The sequence below is a fragment of the Phyllobates terribilis genome, unplaced genomic scaffold (genome assembly GCF_046119375.1).
Source record: "Phyllobates terribilis strain yellow unplaced genomic scaffold, ASM4611937v1 Scaffold_13__5_contigs__length_258822181, whole genome shotgun sequence".
NCBI lineage: Eukaryota > Metazoa > Chordata > Amphibia > Anura > Dendrobatidae > Phyllobates > Phyllobates terribilis.
In genome coordinates this window covers 204,893,624-204,914,407 of record NW_027362773.1, presented here as the reverse complement: position 1 = coordinate 204,914,407, position 20,784 = coordinate 204,893,624, and the positions used below count along the sequence as shown (strand labels likewise).

The window sequence follows — 20,784 nt, the reverse complement described above, 5'->3', positions numbered from 1 at the left end:
CCTATTGTGATAATATTTAGACACTGTATGGTGGTATTATTTAGGTACTGCAGTGTGTTGCATATTTATTGAACACTTAATGTCAGTGTTATTTGGATACTTTTTGGGGTTACTGTTTAGGCATTTTATAGCACTTACATTGAACGCTGATTGGTATTTAACCATTTTATAGTGGTATCATTTAGACACTGTATAGTCATATTAATTAAGTTCTGCATTGCCCATTTTGGGTACTATATTAGAGGATTACGAGGGCACTGAATGGTGGTAAACGTTAGGCACTGTATAGCACTTTTAGTTGCCAGTGCATGGTAGTTTAAGTTAGGCACTGTACAACACTTTTAATAGGGACTGCATAGTGGTATTATTTAGGCACTGTATAGCACTTTTAGTAGGCACTGTTTGGTGGTATTATTTAATTACTTTATAGCACTCATGTGAACACTGTACGGTACCTGAGCATTTTATGGTGGTATCATTTAGACACTTTGTATAGCACTTTTAGCAGGCACTACATGGTGGTGTTATTTACTCATTGCATAACCCTTTTAGTAGGCAGTGTATGGAGGTATTATTTAATCATTGTATATGACTTATATGGAGCACTGTATGGCACTTGAGCATTTTATGGTGGTGTCATTTAGACACTGTATATAAGCACAGTTAGTAGGCACTGCACAAATACATTATTTAGACATTGTATATTTTAGTAGACAGTGTATGGTAGTATTATTTAGGCCTTGTATAGCCCTTATAGTAGACACTGTATGGTGGCATTATTTAGGCCTTCTATAGCCCTTATAGTAGACACTGTATGGTGGCATTATTCAGGCCTTGTATAGCCCTTATAGTAGACACTGTATGGTGGCATTATTTAGACCTTATATAGCCCTTATAGTAGACACTGTATGGTGGCATTATTTAGGCCCTGTATAGCCCTTATAGTAGACACTGTATGGTGGCATTATTCAGGCCTTGTATAGCCCTTATAGTAGACACTGTATGGTGGCATTATTTAGGCATTGTTCATGACGCGCCCCTGGGCCTGTGTCGCGCTGCGTTGCGCACGCGGGAGCTTACCCGGAGCCGGATCTCTTGAGGGTAGTAGTGTCGTGGCGGCGACCCGGTCCGCGCCCAGGGAGTCAAACTGAGCGGCGATGTACTAGCAGTAGATGGTTGGTGACTACGCCACCCGTTGAATGCAGCTATGGAGCTGCCGCTGCAGGGCAGACCGCTGAGGCCGGTGGAAGGATGGTGCAGCGTGGATGGTATAACCCCCAACGGGAGGGGTATGGCCTCAGGGCAGCCGACGTGGATGATGGGGGTAGCAGGAACCACTCAGAGACGGTGCGGTGTAGTTCAGGGTCTTTACTGGTGACAAAGATAGACCCTCCCGGAGTACTTGCTAGTGATAGGGGCCTGGTCAGTCCTTGAGCAGATGGGATCTCCCCTGGCCAGGCGGAGTTGTAGGCCTTCCCAACTAACTGTACTCTTCTGGCTACCTTGCTAGAGGCGGGAATAAGTAGCCCACGTCCCTGAGTGTACCGTGTGGTGCTCACCCGTATGGCCGGTGACTCGGGGCCTTCTAATGGCTTCCGCTCCACGATGGCGGTGCTGGTCCCACGCGTGTGACCGTGCCTTCGGGCTTCTGGGCCAGAGGACCTGAAATCCTCTGCCGGACGGTTTCTGCTGCTGGGTAGGAGTTAGTCCCCACAGCCTCGGACTCCGGGTCCGGTAAGAAATCTTCTCAGTCAGGGCGAGCTCTGTAGCTGCCAGCCCCTGACTCGTTGTAACACTGCTCCCCACAGAGCTCCTGATGTTTCTTGCTATGCTGCTTCTCTTCTCTACTCTTGTTCTGTCTTCTTTCTCACTCACTCTGCCTCAGCCCCGGGTTTATATAGGGGAAGTCCTTCCCCTCCCAAGACTGGGCAGGAGGTGTGGCATGCACAAGATCCCTGACCAAAGGACCTCCCACCTGCTCTCAGACGTAATATCTCTATCACTGTGGCAACCAGACCCCTGGGGTGTCACATTCACCTATACTGAGCACTGTATAGCGTTTGAGCAATTTATGGTGGTATCATTTAGACACTATCTGGTGGTTGTAGGTACTGCATTGAACATTTCTGGGTAGATATTAGACATTATCTAGGCACTGTTGTGCAGTATAATTTAGGCACTGTTATTAGACACCCTGTGGTGGTATAATTTAGTCAATGCATAGCATTTTTGTGTGCTTTGTATGGTAGTGTTACTTAAGTCCTGTTTCTGTGCTCTGATATTATGGTATTGATATTTTAGTGATATGATGTATTGTACTGTACGGCACATTGTATCAGCATTATATGGCAGTGATATTGTGTATTCATTAGTGAGGCTCCGGGGGCTTTTTCATATGTTGTTTCTGGCCCAGCATATACTATATTGTCTTGTATAATGTATTCGGGATAAGTTCATTGGCATGCCTGTTTGTTCAGTACATTAAAGCCAGATAAAAGGGAATGGGATCTATGTACGCTGCCGACCCTCTTAGTGACACTCGGCGAGTCTCAGCTTTAATACTCTGCCCATTAGTGACTGCAAAAAATGTAAGCGTCTTGTTTATGGAGCTGCGCTCATTTATTGTGTCGCAAGCACCAAGGCTGCATATTTATTTCACGTACAAACACGAAAATATCTGAAATGTATGCCCATATGTGAATGTAAACGGAGAAGCGTCTAATCCTAATCCCAGCAGTGACTCCATAATAAGAACTGCCTGTCGCTCGCTTTTCAAGATTTCTTCCTATCAAATATAGGTTATTTTTATCCATTTCCAGCCATTTCCTTAAAGGAAAAAGTGTCAAAATAAAATTACCCATTCTTTGAATCAGGTTTTTGTGTTAAAGTTATCTTTTATTTATTTATTTTTTTACACATAACAATCTTTGGATCAGGATAAAAATAAAAAATCTTGCAGTTTTCACACCGGCGACTGGGGCTTTTTTATACTTTTACTTCCTGTTGTTTCAGGAAACAACACATGTACATAGACTCTAAATAAACTCTGACCCTATCTTTTGTATTGAAGCATCTCATGAGCGTGTGCAAAGGTCATTGTGAAGGGAGGGAAGAAGGGTCGGCTGTGATATCACCTATTGTGAATGGTGGATCCTGTGTTATCTACTGTATATAGAGGTGTTATCAGTCATTGTACAGGAGGAGGTGAGCTGTGATATCACCTATTGTGAATGGTGGATCCTGTGTTGCCTACTGTATATAGAGGTGTTATCAGTCATTGTACAGGAGGAGGAGGTGAGCTGGAACATCACCTATTGTGAATGGCTGATCCTTTGTTATCTACTGTATATAGAGGTGTCATCAGCCATTGTACAGGAGGAGGAGATGAGCTTTGACATCACCTATTGTGAATGGTGGGTCCTGTGTTATCTACTGTATATAGAGATGTTATCAGTCATTGTACAGGATGTGGAGGAGGTGAGCTGTGACATCACCTATTGTGAATGGTGGATCCTGTGTTGTCTACTGTATATAGAGGTGTTATCAGTCATTGTACAGGAGGAGGAGGTGAGCTGTGACATCACCTATTGTGAATGGTGGTTACTGTGTTATCTACTGTATATATAGGTGTTATCAGTCATTGTACAGGAGGAGGAGGTGAGCTGTGATATCACCTATGGTAAATGGTGGATCCTGTGTTATTTACTGTATGTAGAAGTGTTATAAGTCATTGTACAGGAGGAGGAGATGAGCTTTGACATCACCTATTGTGAATGGTGGGTCCTGTGTTATCTACTGTATATAGAGATGTTATCAGTCATTGTACAGGAGGAGGTGAGCTGTGACATCACCTATTGTCTATTGTCAATGGTGGATCCTGTGTTATCTACTGTATATAGAGGTGTTATCAGTCATTGTACGGGAGGAAGAGGTGAGCTGTGACATCACCTATTGTGAATGGTGGATCCTGTGTTATCTACTGTATATAGAAGTGTTATCAGTCATTGTACAGGAGGAGGAGGTGAGCTGTGACATCACCTATTGCCGATGGTGGGTCCTTTGTTATCTACTGTATATAGAGGTGTTATCAGTCATAGTACAGGAAAAGGAGGAGGTGAGCTGTGACATCATCTATTGTGATTGGTGGGTATTGTGTTATCAGCTGTGCATAGAGTTGTTACCTGTCTTTGTAACCCTGCCTCTGATGATAAGGATGCTGCTGAAAACTCTTGCTTAAAGTACAGGATGTATGAATCTAAATAACCCCAGTGGCCAATGTGAAAATTGCAAAATGACTAATTTTGTTTTTAAGAAAAGTTGTGGGATTTAAATATTTTTTAAAAAAGTATTTGTAACACAAATTTCATCAGTAGGTCATGTTCTGACAACACATTTCATTTAATGATGGCAACTTTTTAACTAAAAGGAAAACTCGAGAATCAATATTTTGTATGATATTTATTAGTTGGTTTAACATCCAAAGATTATTATATTTTTATTAATGGTGTCAACACAGAAAGTCAATTTTCACATCCAACATTAGCAAAGACGCAATTTTTCATGCAAGAGGAATTCCTTGAAATGTGGAAATGCCCTCGAAGCAGATATTGGACATCAGACTCATACAGATGGACTTTGCTAAAGGTTTTCTGAATGTTCCCATCATGACTGCTCTGCTACGTTAGTTAATGGTTGATGTGTTAGGATAGACTTGGCTCTGTTTAGGTCAGTTACATATTGTGTATTAACCGGGCTGATTGTCACTGGTGAGGTTTACTGCTCGATTGGCCGTGTGCATCTACAATATAATGCATGACAGCGCACCCATTGTGATCAAAGGTTATTCATTATATGAAGTGTCCCTGAGATCATCTGTTAGAAATGTTTTTATAGAGCGTATATATAGAGAAGGAGGCAGCAATAATAATTTGTGAGCTGCTGAATATATTGGCACTATACAAACAAGTTATAAAAATTTATAAAAATCCTGGAATAGAATAGTTAACTAATTACATGGTAAATTACATTGAACTTGAGAGCCTCTAGTGGTCATAAGAGGTACTGCAACTGGATTTTTTTTTCTTTTTAGGATAATGGTGTATGCAAATTGTCTCTTCAGAGAGATAGGGGGCTGGAACTCTAATGCCACCAATGGAAGTAGCAATCCTAAAAGTCAATATTGAGCCTAGAGGACTGGAACTCTAATGCCACCAATGGAAGTAGCAATCCTAAAAGTCAATATTGACCCTAGAGGACTGGAACTCTAATGCCACCAATGGAAGTAGCAATACTAAAAGTCAATATTGACCCTAGAGGACTGGAACTCTAGTGCCACCTATTGGATGTAGCAATCCTAAAAGTCAATATTGACCCTAGAGGACTGGAACTCTAGTGCCACCTATTGGAAGTAGCAATCCTAAAAGTTAATATTGACCCTAGAGGACTGGAACTCTAGTGCCACCAATTGGAAGTAGCAATTAGTGTTGAGCGATACCTTCCGATATCGGGAAATATCGGATCGGATTGGATCGGACCGATACCGAAAAAGTATCGGATATCGCCGATTCCGATACCGGAAACCAATGCAAGTCAATGGGACATAAATATCGGAATTAAAATAAACCCTTTCTTTCCTTGTAGGTTATTTCTACATGAAGGAAAACAACTAAGAATAATGTAGAATGTATTGGGGGAGGTGGGGGAGACAATAAAGGCATAGAGGTTTAGCCCAGTCAAATGGAATAGCAGGAATTAATATTTTTTTATTATGTTCTGAGTTACGGAAATATTAACTATGTTAAGTATTTTTATATTTTGTCAGATATTTATGTTTCACTACTTCCATGCTCTTCACCTTCTTTTTTACTTCTCCCACACTTTCTCCTTCATCATCCTCAGCATCTTTTTCATCCACTTCTTCTTCACCTTCTTCTTCTTCACCTTCTTCGTATTATTCTTTTTTTTACATTCTTCATATTCTACTTCTTCATCTTCTTCATATTCTTCTTCTTCATCATATTCTTATTTGTGACAGGCATTCCTGTAGTTGTTATCTATAAAAGGTTGGACATTACACCTTTCGTTCTGCCCGTCACAAAAGATTTACAACAGGATTTGTCCGCGTTCAGTTTGGCCTGCAGCAGCAGGTCTTTTCCAGGGGCACCACGAGGAGGAACGGACTCACCCCCATACACTGCTTAGTCATCTTCTGCTTATAATTTAGATATTATCTTTTGCTCTGATTTTTAGTCTTATGCTTAATGTTCTTCCGCTTTTTGTTCTGCAGCTTCTTGTATTTCTGCTTCTTGGTTTTCTGTCTCTTGTTTTTCTGTATCTTGGTGCTTGTCTTCTCTTCTTTGTCTTCTTGGTCAACTTCTTCAGGGTCATCTTCTTGGTCTTCTTCGGGGTGGTCTTCAGGGTCGTCGTCTTCGGGGGTCCTCGTCTTCGGGGTCCTCGTCTTCTTCGGGTTGGTCTTCTGGGTCCTCGTCTTCGGGGTCCTCGTCTTCTTCGGGGTGGTCTTCAGGGTCCTCGTCTTCTTCGGGGTGGTCTTCAGGGTCCTCGTCTTCTTCGGGGTGGTCTTCAGGGTCCTCGTCTTCAGGGTCATTGTCTTCGGGGTCCTCGTCTTCTTAGGGTTGGTCTTCAGGGTCCTCGTCTTCAGGGTCCTCGTCAGGGAGATCCAGAGTGATTACCAAGAACCATTTCAAAAAGCTTGAACTTGGAAATGTAGCAGAAGGTACAAGAAAGCTGAGGAACTACCGAGGACCAGCTGACGGTACTGGAACCCGGATGGATAGCAGAAGGTACAAGAGCCAATGGAACTACCGAGGACCAGCTGATGTTACTGGAACTCGGTTACTAAGCAGGAGGTACCTGTGCCAGAAAGCACTACCAAGGACCAGCAGACGTTGGTGGAACTTGGATACCGAGAAGGAGGCACCTAATCCAAAGGCACTGCCGAGAACCAGCTGACGGTACTGGAACCCGGATGGGTAGCAGAAGGTACAAGAGCCAATGGAACTACCGAGGACCAGCTGATGTTACTGGAACCCGGATGGGTAGCAGAAGGTACAAGAGCCAATGGAACTACCGAGGACCAGCTGATGTTACTGGAACTCGGTTACTAAGCAGGAGGTACCTGTGCCAGAAAGCACTACCAAGGACCAGCAGACGTTGGTGGAACTTGGATACCGAGAAGGAGGCACCTAATCCAAAGGCACTGCCGAGAACCAGCTGACGGTACTGGAACCCGGATGGGTAGCAGAAGGTACCCATGTAAAAAAAAAGTTCAAGGCCGCGAGCCGGCCGCAGTTACCAAAACCCACAGTCCTACAGAGGGTGCTTGTCCTATTGGCACTATGGAACCAGCCTTCATTGCCAGATCCCGCAGCCCACATAGGAGTCACCTAAACTGCAGGCACCATAGAGTCGGCTAACCCGACCGCAACACGACAGGACAACGCATTGGAGGCAAAGTGACGTTGACACTACCCGGAAACAGCTGGCGTGCTGGAACCAGGCTGGGCAGGAGGGAGTACCCGTGCCAAAGACACTGCCGAGGACCAGCTGACGGTACTGGAACCCGGATGGGTAGCAGAAGATACAAGAGCAAATGGAACTACCGAGGACCAGCTGACGGTACTGGAACCCGGATGGGTAGCAGAAGGTACAAGAGCCAATGGAACTACCGAGGACCAGCTGATGTTACTGGAACTCGGTTACTAAGCAGGAGGTACCTGTGCCAGAAAGCACTACCAAGGACCAGCAGACGTTGGTGGAACTTGGATACCGAGAAGGAGGCACCTAATCCAAAGGCACTGCCGAGAACCAGCTGACGGTACTGGAACCCGGATGGGTAGCAGAAGGTACCCATGTAAAAAAAAAGTTCAAGGCCGCGAGCCGGCCGCAGTTACCAAAACCCACAGTCCTACAGAGGGTGCTTGTCCTATTGGCACTATGGAACCAGCCTTCATTGCCAGATCCCGCAGCCCACATAGGAGTCACCTAAACTGCAGGCACCATAGAGTCGGCTAACCCGACCGCAACACGACAGGACAACGCATTGGAGGCAAAGTGACGTTGACACTACCCGGAAACAGCTGGCGTGCTGGAACCAGGCTGGGCAGGAGGGAGTACCCGTGCCAAAGACACTGCCGAGAACCAGCTGACGGTACTGGAACCCGGATGGGTAGCAGAAGATACAAGAGCAAATGGAACTACCGAGGACCAGCTGACGGTACTGGAACCCGGATGGGTAGCAGAAGGTACAAGAGCCAATGGAACTACCGAGGACCAGCTGATGTTACTGGAACTCGGTTACTAAGCAGGAGGTACCTGTGCCAGAAAGCACTACCAAGGACCAGCAGACGTTGGTGGAACTTGGATACCGAGAAGGAGGCACCTAATCCAAAGGCACTGCCGAGAACCAGCTGACGGTACTGGAACCCGGATGGGTAGCAGAAGATACAAGAGCAAATGGAACTACCGAGGACCAGCTGACGGTACTGGAACCCGGATGGGTAGCAGAAGGTACAAGAGCCAATGGAACTACCGAGGACCAGCTGATGTTACTGGAACTCGGTTACTAAGCAGGAGGTACCTGTGCCAGAAAGCACTACCAAGGACCAGCAGACGTTGGTGGAACTTGGATACCGAGAAGGAGGCACCTAATCCAAAGGCACTGCCGAGAACCAGCTGACGGTACTGGAACCCGGATGGGTAGCAGAAGATACAAGAGCAAATGGAACTACCGAGGACCAGCTGACGGTACTGGAACCCGGATGGGTAGCAGAAGATACAAGATCAAATGGAACTACCGAGGACCAGCTGACGGTACTGGAACCCGGATGGGTAGCAGAAGGTACAAGAGCCAATGGAACTACCGAGGACCAGCTGATGTTACTGGAACTCGGTTACTAAGCAGGAGGTACCTGTGCCAGAAAGCACTACCAAGGACCAGCAGACGTTGGTGGAACTTGGATACCGAGAAGGAGGCACCTAATCCAAAGGCACTGCCGAGAACCAGCTGACGGTACTGGAACCCGGATGGGTAGCAGAAGGTACCCATGTAAAAAAAAAGTTCAAGGCCGCGAGCCGGCCGCAGTTACCAAAACCCACAGTCCTACAGAGGGTGCTTGTCCTATTGGCACTATGGAACCAGCCTTCATTGCCAGATCCCGCAGCCCACATAGGAGTCACCTAAACTGCAGGCACCATAGAGTCGGCTAACCCGACCGCAACACGACAGGACAACGCATTGGAGGCAAAGTGACGTTGACACTACCCGGAAACAGCTGGCGTGCTGGAACCAGGCTGGGCAGGAGGGAGTACCCGTGCCAAAGACACTGCCGAGAACCAGCTGACGGTACTGGAACCCGGATGGGTAGCAGAAGGTACAAGAGCCAATGGAACTGCCGAGAACCAGCTGGCGGTGCTGGAGCCCAGGGTAAATACTAAAAACAGAAGAGCCAGAGGTGTATTTGGAGGAGGTTTTAAATCCGTACTACAGTGGATGTGGACAAAGCAGGAGAATTTGCCGGACACACAGCTGGGGATCAGCTGACGTTACTGAATCCCAATAACACTGGAGCAAGCGTTGACTGTGCAGACGGCACTTCTGAGCAGCAACTAGCGGTATTGGAGCCCAGGGTAAATACTAAAAACGGAGGAGCCAGAGGTGTAATTGGAGCAAGTTTTAAATAAGTAGCACAGTGAATATGGACAGAGCAGGAGAAATTGCCGTGAACACAGCAGGGGAACAGCTGACGTTACCGAACCCCAATAACACCGCAGCAAGTGTTGACTGTGCAGACGGCACTTCCGAGCGCCAACTGGCGGTGCTGGAGCCCAGGGATAAGAATGAAAACAGAGGAGCCAGAGGTGTAATTCGAGCAACTTTAAAATGTGTAATACAGTGGATGTGGACAAAGCAGGAGAAATTGCCGTCCGCACAGCAGGAGAACAGCTGACGTTACTGAACCCCAATAACACGGCAGCAAGTGTTGACTGTGCAGACAGCACTTCCGAGCGCCAACTGGCGGTGTTGGAGCCCAGGGTAAATACTAAAAACGGAGGAGCCAGAGGTGTAATTGGAGCAAGTTTTAAATAAGTAGCACAGTGAATATGGACAGAGCAGGAGAAATTGCCGTGAACACAGCAGGGGAACAGCTGACGTTACCGAACCCCAATAACACCGCAGCAAGTGTTGACTGTGCAGACGGCACTTCCGAGCGCCAACTGGCGGTGCTGGAGCCCAGGGATAAGAATGAAAACAGAGGAGCCAGAGGTGTAATTGGAGCAACTTTAAAATCTGTAGTAGTGAGAATGTGGACAGAGCAGGAGAAATTGCCGTCCGCACAGCAGGGGAACAGCTGACGTTACTGAACCCCAATAACATGGTAGCAAGTGTTGACTGTGCAGACGGCACTTCCGAGCGCCAACTGGCGGTGCTGGAGCCCAGGGATAAGAATGAAAACAGAGGAGCCAGAGGTGTAATTGGAGCAACTTTAAAATCTGTAGTAGTGAGAATGTGGACAGAGCAGGAGAAATTGCCGTCCGCACAGCAGGGGAACAGCTGACGTTACTGAACCCCAATAACACGGCAGCAAGTGTTGACTGTGCAGACAGCACTTCCGAGCGCCAACTGGCGGTGTTGGAGCCCAGGGTAAATACTAAAAACGGAGGAGCCAGAGGTGTAATTGGAGCAAGTTTTAAATAAGTAGCACAGTGAATATGGACAGAGCAGGAGAAATTGCCGTGAACACAGCAGGGGAACAGCTGACGTTACTGAACCCCAATAACATGGTAGCAAGTGTTGACTGTGCAGACGGCACTTCCGAGCGCCAACTGGCGGTGCTGGAGCCCAGGGATAAGAATGAAAACAGAGGAGCCAGAGGTGTAATTCGAGCAACTTTAAAATGTGTAGTACAGTGGATGTGGACAAAGCAGGAGAAATTGCCGTCCGCACAGCAGGAGAACAGCTGACGTTACTGAACCCCAATAACACGGCAGCAAGTGTTGACTGTGCAGACGGCACTTCCGAGCGCCAACTGGCGGTGCTGGAGCCCAGGGATAAGAATGAAAACAGAGGAGCCAGAGGTGTAATTCGAGCAACTTTAAAATGTGTAGTACAGTGGATTTGGACAAAGCAGGAGAAATTGCCGTCCGCACAGCAGGAGAACAGCTGACGTTACTGAACCCCAATAACACGGCAGCAAGTGTTGACTGTGCAGACGGCACTTCCGTGCGCCAACTGGCGGTGTTGGAGCTCAGGGATAATACTGAAAACAGAGGAGCCAGAGGTGTAATTGGAGCAACTTTAAAATCTGTAGTAGTGAGAATGTGGACAGAGCAGGAGAAATTGCCGTCCGCACAGCAGGAGAACAGCTGACGTTACTGAACCCCAATAACACGGCAGCAAGTGTTGACTGTGCAGACGGCACTTCCGAGCGCCAACTGGCGGTGCTGGAGCCCAGGGATAAGAATGAAAACAGAGGAGCCAGAGGTGTAATTCGAGCAACTTTAAAATGTGTAGTACAGTGGATTTGGACAAAGCAGGAGAAATTGCCGTCCGCACAGCAGGAGAACAGCTGACGTTACTGAACCCCAATAACACGGCAGCAAGTGTTGACTGTGCAGACGGCACTTCCGTGCGCCAACTGGCGGTGTTGGAGCTCAGGGATAATACTGAAAACAGAGGAGCCAGAGGTGTAATTGGAGCAACTTTAAAATCTGTAGTAGTGAGAATGTGGACAGAGCAGGAGAAATTGCCGTCCGCACAGCAGGGGAACAGCTGACGTTACTGAACCCCAATAACATGGTAGCAAGTGTTGACTGTGCAGACAGCACTTCCGAGCGCCAACTGGCGGTGCTGGAGCCCAGGGATAAGAATGAAAACAGAGGAGCCAGAGGAGTAATTGGAGCAACTTTAAAATGTGTAGTACAGTGGATGTGGACAAATCAGGAGAAATTGCCGTCCGCACAGCAGGAGAACAGCTGACGTTACTGAACCCCAATAACACGGCAGCAAGTGTTGACTGTGCAGACGGCACTTCCGAGCGCCAACTGGCGGTGTTGGAGCTCAGGGATTACAGTTCAGGTGGTAGAAACATGAACAGAACAGGAGACCTGGATACTGTTGCCAACCAATTATTTATTCTGGAAGAGGACTGGCAAATTCATGAGAGATCCAGGCCTTGTTCATTTTGAGAAAAGTAAGCCGGTCAACGTTATCGGAGGATAGTCGCATGCGACGGTCTGTTAGTACACCACCTGCGGCACTAAAGACGCGTTCCGATAATACACTAGCAGCAGGGCAAGCTAGCACCTCCAGTGCATACTGACTAAGCTCTGGCCATGTATCCAGCTTACAGACCCAAAACTTGAAGGGAGAAGAGCCGTCTGGGAGTACACTAAGAGGGCAAGACATGTAGTCTGTCACCATCTGACGGAAACGTTGCCTCCTGCTGACTGGAGCTGTCTGTGATGGTGTAGACATTTGTGGCGGCGGGGACACAAAACTTTGCCACATTTCGGCCATACTGGTCTTGCCTTGTGCTGAGGCGCTGCTTCTGCTCCCTCTTTGTGCAGAGCTTCCTCCACTGCCTCGACGCACTGAGCTGCTTTGTAAAGCACTAGCAGCACTGCTCTCGGTTGGAATGGAGAACATGATGGAATGCACCAGTGCGTCTTGGTACTCCCGCATTTTACGCTCCCGGTTCAATGGTGTTATGAGGCTTTGTAAGTTGTCCCGGTAGCGAGGATCTAGGAGGGTGGACACCCAATAATCAGCCGTGTTGAGAATGTGGGCGATGCGGCGGTCGTTTCTGAGGCACTGCAGCATGAAATCAACCATGTGCTGCAGACTGCCAACTGGCCAAGAAACGCTGTCCCCTGCTTGAGACGTGATCTCTGCCTGCTCTGCATCACCCCACCCTCGCTCTAGATACTGACTACTAGAGCATTGTGTACCTCCCTCCTCTGGACAGATGTCTTCCTCATCCATTGACTCCTCCTCATCCTCCTCACAAAGTGTCCCCTGCCTAGGCCTTTGTGAGGAACCACGTTGCGCAGACTGTAGAGAAGCAGATGGCATTTGTGACTCCTCATCCTCCACCTCTTCCAAAACCTCGTCCCTTAGTGCTTGCAGTGTTTTTTCAAGCAGGCAGATAAGGGGGATAGTCATGCTGACTAGTGCATCATCTGCACTCGCCATCCGCGTGGAATAATCGAAGGCACGCAAAACGTGGCAAATGTCCTTCATAGAGGCCCACTCAGTGGTGGTGAAGTGTGAACGGCGCGCACTGCGACTTGTTTGCGCCTGCTGCAGCTGGTACTCCATTACTGCTGCCTGCTGCTCACACAACCTCTCCAACATATGTAACGTTGAATTCCACCTGGTGGGTAGGTCACATATGATGCGATGTTCCGGAAGACATAATCGGCGCTGCAGAGCTGCAATGCGTGATCTTGCATTGCTGGAACGCCGCAAGTGAGCGCACTCTATGCGGACCTTGTGAAGCAGTGCATCAAGATCCGGATAGTCCCTCAAAAAACTCTGCACGACCAAGTTGAGCACATGTGCCAGACATGGGATGTGAGTGAGGTTGCCTAGGCCCAGAGCTGCCACCAGATTTCGGCCAATGTCACACACTACCATGCCTGGCTGGAGATTCGCTGGCACAAACCACACGTCACTCTGCTGCTTGATGGCATTCCAGAGCTCCTGCGCTGTGTGGCTTCGATTCCCCAAAGAAATTAATTTTAATACGGCCTGTTGACGTTTGGCCACGGCTGTGCTCATATCGGTCATCATAACAGGTAACCGTTCACGGGTCGATGTGGAGGTAGACCGTGACGGCTCCTGCAGCACTGATTCAGAGGAACTGGAGTATGAGGAGGAGTCAATGTGTACAGACTGGATTCCTGCAATCCTTGGAGTTGGCAGAACACGTACAGCGCCACTCTCAAGATCTGTACCCGGCTCCACAACATTTACCCAATGGGCAGTGAGGGAAAGGTATCGTCCCTGTCCATGCTTACTGGTCCACGCATCAGTGGTCAGGTGGACCTTGCTACTGACGGCGTTTTGTAGCGCATGTTTAATTTTTCCCTCCACATGATGTTGCAGGGCAGGGACGGCTTGCCTGCTGAAATAAAAGCGGCTGGGCACGTTGTATTGTGGGACTGCCAATGCCATAAAGTTACGGAATGTGTCAGTCTCCACCAGCCTGAATGATAGCATTTCAAGGGCCAGTAGTTTAGCAATGCCAGCATTCAGAGCCTGTGCTCGGGGGTGGTTTGCCGAGTATGGGCGCCTTTTCTCCCATGCCTGTGCTAACGATGGCTGTAGACTGGCCTGGGAGTGTGAGGATGACTGGGAAAGTGGTGCTGTGGGTGGAATTACACTGTGTCTCTGTACAACAGTGCCAGAGATTCTTCCATGGCGATCCTGTGAGGAAGCCGAACCAGCTGTGTGTGAGCTGGAGGAAGAGGCTACAACACGAGCTGAAGAGGTGGTAGGTGGCGCTGTAGGTTGGCCTAGGTCTTCAGTGTGTTTGTGTAACTCCACCACGTGCTTGGTCCGCACATGTTTCCACATATTTGTGGTATTGAGGTTGCTGACACTTTTCCCTCTTTTCACCTTCTGATTACACAGCTTGCATTTGACAAAGCAAATGTCATCTGCAACTGTGTCAAAAAAGGACCAGGCACTGCAAGTCTTGGGAGCGCCCGCTTTGGATTTTGGAAGAGCCATGCTCCTAATGGGTGCCGAAGTGGAGGCTACAGGCAACCAAGTCTGCCCCCTCCCTCTCCCTCCTTTTTGGGCCGTTCGGGGAATCTCTTCCTCAGAGCTGCTCCCACCACCTTCCTGTCCCTCACGCCATGATGGGTCAAGGACCTCATCATCTACACCACCCTCTTCAAACAACTGCTTCTCCTGGGTAGTCTCGGCAGCACAGTACGCACCAGAAAGTGGCACCTGAGTCTCATCATCAGATGCGTACTGAGGTGTGCTGCTGACCATAGGCACTGGCCCACCCGCCTCTTCAGATTCAGAGAGACAAAACGGTTGCGCATCACTGCATACTACCTCTTCTTCAAATTCTCGAATTCTGCTTGGCTGGCCCCCTCTTTCCAAGCCAAGAGATTCAGAGAACAGAAGTAGAGATGGCTCCTGTCCAGGGCTCTCTGACTGCCTGGGCAATTTGGCAGGTGGTGAAGAGACAGATGGGTGCTCTTCAGTGCTCAGGACCTGAGAGGATCTGGAACTAATTGAAGTCGATGCGTTAGCTGCCATCCATCCGACAACGGCTTCAATTTGGTCCTCGCGCAGCAGTGGGGTACGGCTAGCTCCTACAAAGCTGCGCATAAAGGACTGTTCCCTGGTAAAACTGGGGGATGCTGAGTCACTGGTGCCCGCAGCAGGCACAGAATCCCCACGTCCTCTCCCTGCAGGCACAGAATCCTCACGTCCTCTCCCTGCAGAAACTCCACGCCCACGCCCACGACCACGACCACATGCCTTACTCCCTGCCTTCTTCATCTTGGTAGACTGATAAAGATAGGCAGAAAAGTACTAAGGGCTTAGTGTGCTTATTCCTGAACAGCTGCTAACAGGTATAAGAAACACTAATTTTATAAAGTGTGGACTAGACTTTAATATGAGCTAATGTGGCCTACACAACTGTAAAGTGGAGTGTTTGGTGAACTTTATTTAGGTTTTTTTTGTCACAAAAAGACACTGGATGTGCCTAAAGATGTAATAACGATAGTATCACAAACTTTTTGTAGCTATTACAATGTAGGAAGGTAACCTACAATGCAATAGATGAGGCTGCAAAAAATAGGCTAATACTAATCTGGCTGGGGCTGCAGGGCCCAATGCTGCAGAAAGGCTCCTCTATCTACTCCTATATAGTGTGTTTGGAATCAATTTAGCTGAATATGGATGGAACCACCACACTAATAGGAGATATCAGGAAAAATTATGAATTGGCAATAAAGGACAATGTATGAGGCAGTGACACACACTGAGTGCACTACAACCAGACGGGGTTGAAGCACACACTACAGGGTGAGCTGCACTCACACACCAGACCTTGCAGACAGCGGTGAACAGTACAGATGCAGAGCACTGTGCACTAGTGCTGCAAGACGGAAAAAAAATTCTCTATCTACTCCTATATAGTGTGTTTGGAACCAATTTAGCTGAATACAGATGGAACCACCACACTAATAGGAGATATCAGGAAAAATTATGAATTGGCAATAAAGGACAATGTATGAGGCAGTGACACACACTGAGTGCACTACAACCAGACGGGGTTGAAGCACACACTACAGGGTGAGCTGCACTCACACACCAGACCTTGCAGACAGCGGTGAACAGTACAGATGCAGAGCACTGTGCACTAGTGCTGCAAGACGGAAAAAAATTTCTCTGTCTACTCCTATATAGTGTGTTTGGAACCAATTTAGCTGAATACAGATGGAACCACCACACTAATAGGAGATATCAGGAAAAATTATGAATTGGCAATAAAGGACAATGTATGAGGCAGTGACACACACTGAGTGCACTACAACCAGACGGGGTTGAAGCACACACTACAGGGTGAGCTGCACTCACACACCAGACCTTGCAGACAGCGGTGAACAGTACAGATGCAGAGCACTGTGCACTAGTGCTGCAAGACGGAAAAAAATTTCTCTATCTACTCCTATATAGTGTGTTTGGAACCAATTTAGCTGAATACAGATGGAACCACCACACTAATAGGAGATATCAGGAAAAATTATGAATTGGCAAAAAAGGACAATGTATGAGGCAGTGACACACACTGAGTGCACTACAACCAGACTTGGCTGAAGCACACACTACAGGGTGAGCTGCACTCACACACACAGACCTTGCAGATAGCGGTGAACAGCACAGGGAACTGTGCACTAGCACTGCAAGGCACAGTGATTTAGAAAGTAGCTTGGGTAAAGCAGTATAGAGCAAATAGGTAGCTAAAACTGTCCCTCAGAACAACAGCGTCCTATCCCTAACTGAATTCACAGCAGAGTGAGCTCAAAATGGCGGCGGTGGCTTTTATAGTGCATCATGACATCATTTCAGCAGCCAATCACAGCCATGCCATTAGTTAAGATGCCTACATGCCTAACAGGATGTGCCCACACTTCTTAGGATCCTCATTGGCTGAATAAAATGAAAATGTCTCATTGCATTATGGGAACTTCCGATTCCGGTATACGATATTGCAATAGTATCGGAATTAAGTATCGGAATTCCGATACCGCGAATATCGGCCTATACCCGATATTTCAGTATCGGAATGCTCAACACTAGTAGCAATCCTAAAAGTCAATATTAACCCTAGATGACTGGAACTCTAGTGCCACCTATTGGAAGTAGCAATCCTAAAAGTCAATATTGACCCTAGATGACTGGAACTTTAGTGCCACCTATTGGAAGTAGCAATCCTAAAAGTCAATATTGACCCTAGATGACTGGAACTCTAGTGCCACCTATTGGAAGTAGCAATCCTAAAAATCAATATTGACCCTAGAGGACTGGAACTCTAGTGCCACCTATTGGAAGTAGCAATCCTAAAAGTCAATATTGACCCTAGAGGACTGGAACTCTAGTGCCACTTATTGGAAGTAGCTATCCTAAAAGTCAATATTGACCCTAGAGGACTAGAATTCTAGTGCCACCTATTGGAAGTAGCAATCCTAAAAGTCAATATTGATCCTTTATCACATGACTTAGGATAAAAACCAAACCAGAATCTCAATTTGCACACACTGTGTTTTGGGTTACTGCACCTTGTCAGTGCAAATTGTGAGATCTGGTTTGGCTGGGTGAGAGGCATCTGACCGGGGTCCAAGTGGTAACGTTTCTCCTTGCGGAAAGTGACAAGTCAAGCCTGGCATGCCAAAGTGAGGAGACTTTTAAGCCTTGCAGCGCAAATTGTCTCAGAGAGAAAGAGGACTAGAACTCTAGTGCCACCTATTAGAAGTGCAATCCTAAAAGCCAATATCGAAGCTTTAACAAGCCATCCTGCATTATTTAGTATGCTAGGCTTGACATGTCACTCTCTGCAAGGAGAAATATTACCCCGTTGATCCCGTTCAGATGCCTCAAACCCAGCCAAAACAGATCTAACAATTTGCACTGATGATGGGCAGCACCCCGAAACAGTGTCTGCAAATTGAGATTCTAGATTGCCTTTTATCCTAAGTTATGTGACAAGGCTTGTTAAAATGGTCAATATTGACTTTTAGGATTGCTACTTCCAATAGGTGGCACTATAGTTCTAGTCCTTTCCCTCTCTTAAGAGACAATTTGTTTATTTAATTTTTCAGAGGAGCGTTGCAAGGTTTAAAAGTCTCCTCAACTTGGCATGCGAGGCCTGACATGCCACTCTCCATTAGGAGAAACGTTACCCCTTGGGCCTAGGATAATGGTGCAGATTTATCAAGATTAATGTTTTTATTCCAGTCTAAAAAATTAGATAATTGGAGTAAATTGTGCCACATTTGCTACAAGGGCCACACCTCATGCTTGATTTTAGACTTTCCAAAGGTTTCTAAAATTAAATCTATGCCTCCTACAATCAGGTGCAGATTTCTGCTAAAATTGACAACATTTTCTTGTGTGAAACATAATAAAAATGTCTAAAAATTGCTGGCCCTGACCCATCCTGGTACTCCACACGTTTTCATTTTTTTTGTGATGAGTGCAAAGATGAAAAATTGTGCATAATTTGCCGATTTTTTGGAAGTTTCTGTGCAATTTGTTAAAAAGCTGGAATAAATTGCTTAAAAATAGTGGGCCAGTATTTCTTGACTTAATAGGAATACAATTTTCTAAAACTATTTTATTTGCTGATCTTGGTGCTAAGATGGAACATTTTGCGTAATTTAAAACGTCTTATTGCTGTTTTTGCACAATTTTGCAACTTTTCTGGGGCTTAGCTTTACACTAAAAACTGATTTTAAACTGCTTGATGAAAGTGGGTCAACTCTTTTATTATTTCTGATAACGGAGGTGATCAAGGAGCCAATTTTAAATTGGTCAAAGGAAAGCAATTAAAAAGTGCAGTATATATTTTTTTATATGCAGCGCCACTCTTGTTGTTGGGCTGTGTGAGGTATTGCAGTTTTGGTTACATTTATTGTTAACAATACTATGGGCTGTTTCACACGTCCATGCAATTTGGTCTTATGTCAGATCGCAATGCACTGACTGGCCGCGTCCCTCCCGACCCGAGCGTCACAGCTTTATAGAACTATATGAAGCTGTCATGCTTAGGTCGGGAGAGCCACGGCCAGTTAGTGCATTGTGATCTAACATCAGATCGAATTGCACAGACATGTTAAAGAGCACTCAAGATAAGCCAATCAATTGTACAAGAATCATATTAATTTTACATTTCCCTAAATTTGTGGATTCTGTTGAATATAAATTTTTTGGGAATTCGATTCACATGAATCCAGCAAAATGGTGGCCAGTCGGGCGCTGTTGTGCTGGATTCATATTGGCCGAGAATGGCATAAAACAGTAAAATCCTAGAATGTTAGAGTTGGAAGGGACCTCCAGAGTCATCTTGGTCCAACCCCCTGCTCAATGCAGGATTCACAAAACCATCTCAGACAGATATCTGTCCAGCCTTTGTTTAAAGACTTCCATTGAAGGAGAACTAACCACCTCTCGTGGCAGCCTGTGGCACTCATTGATCACCCTCACTGTAGAATCATAGAATATTAGAGTTGGAAGGGACATCCAAGGTGATCGTGTTCAACCCCCTGCTCGAGCGCTGTTGTGCTGGATTCATATTGGCCAGGAATGGGATAAAACAGTAAAATCATAGAATCCTAGAATGTTAGAGTTGGAAGGGACCTCCAGGGTCATCTTGGTCCAACCTCCTGCTCAATGCAGGATTCACTAAACCATCTCAGACAGATGCCTGTTTGAAGACTTCCATTGAAGGAGAACTCACCACCTCTCGTGGCCGCCTGTTCCACTCATTGATCACCCTCACTGCCAAAAAGTTTCTTCTAATAACTAATCTGTATCTTCTCCCATTCAGTTTCTTCTCACTCACTTAGCCCCTCACCTCTCCTTGTTGCGGAAGCTCTTTGAAGGTACTCCACTAGCTTGTTAAGACACCCACACTGGTCTCCTCTTCACTCTTCGCCTACACATCTGATAAGACAACATGACGTCATGACGTATGCTGCCTCACATGACTGTGTAGGGTGACACATAGATGTCTGGCTAGTGAATGGATAAGAAACTGGTGCTGGAGTGGAACACTTGCCTTTGGAAGCCAGCTGAGAACCGGCTGAAAGCTCGGACTGGCCCACAGGACAACTGGAGTGGGCCCCACTCCACCTATATGAGAAATAGTTGGCACACTACATTTGTTTCACAATGTTCAGACCAGGGTAGCATCTCATCATTCATTTAACAAACTACCAAATTTATTATTATGTAGAAAAATAGGCAAACTTGTGAATGAGGGTAAAGTGATATTTGCCTGTAGCTGAGCAGTAGGCTCCCCAGAGTCAGTGTTACTGGTGGGCCATTGGCTCGCCAGTCCGTCACTGACCCGCTAGCAGATGTGGTGGCAGGGATGGGCTGGCTGGTCGAATAAGAATTTTTATTGACCCCTTCCTAGCCCTTCTGCTTCTAATGCCTGGGGTCGGGAGACCTCGAAACATAATGATCAGCTTTGCAGTGGGTCCCCCAGAGTCAATGTTACTGGTGCGTCCTTG

The 20,784-nt window shown here is 46.7% G+C and overlaps 1 protein-coding gene across 5 annotated transcripts in view; it reads left to right on the top strand.

Moving 5' to 3' along the window:
- The window catches only part of CDH11 (cadherin 11), a 219,492-nt gene that overhangs the window by 113,243 nt on the left and 85,465 nt on the right, over positions 1-20,784 (top strand). The window lies entirely within an intron of this gene.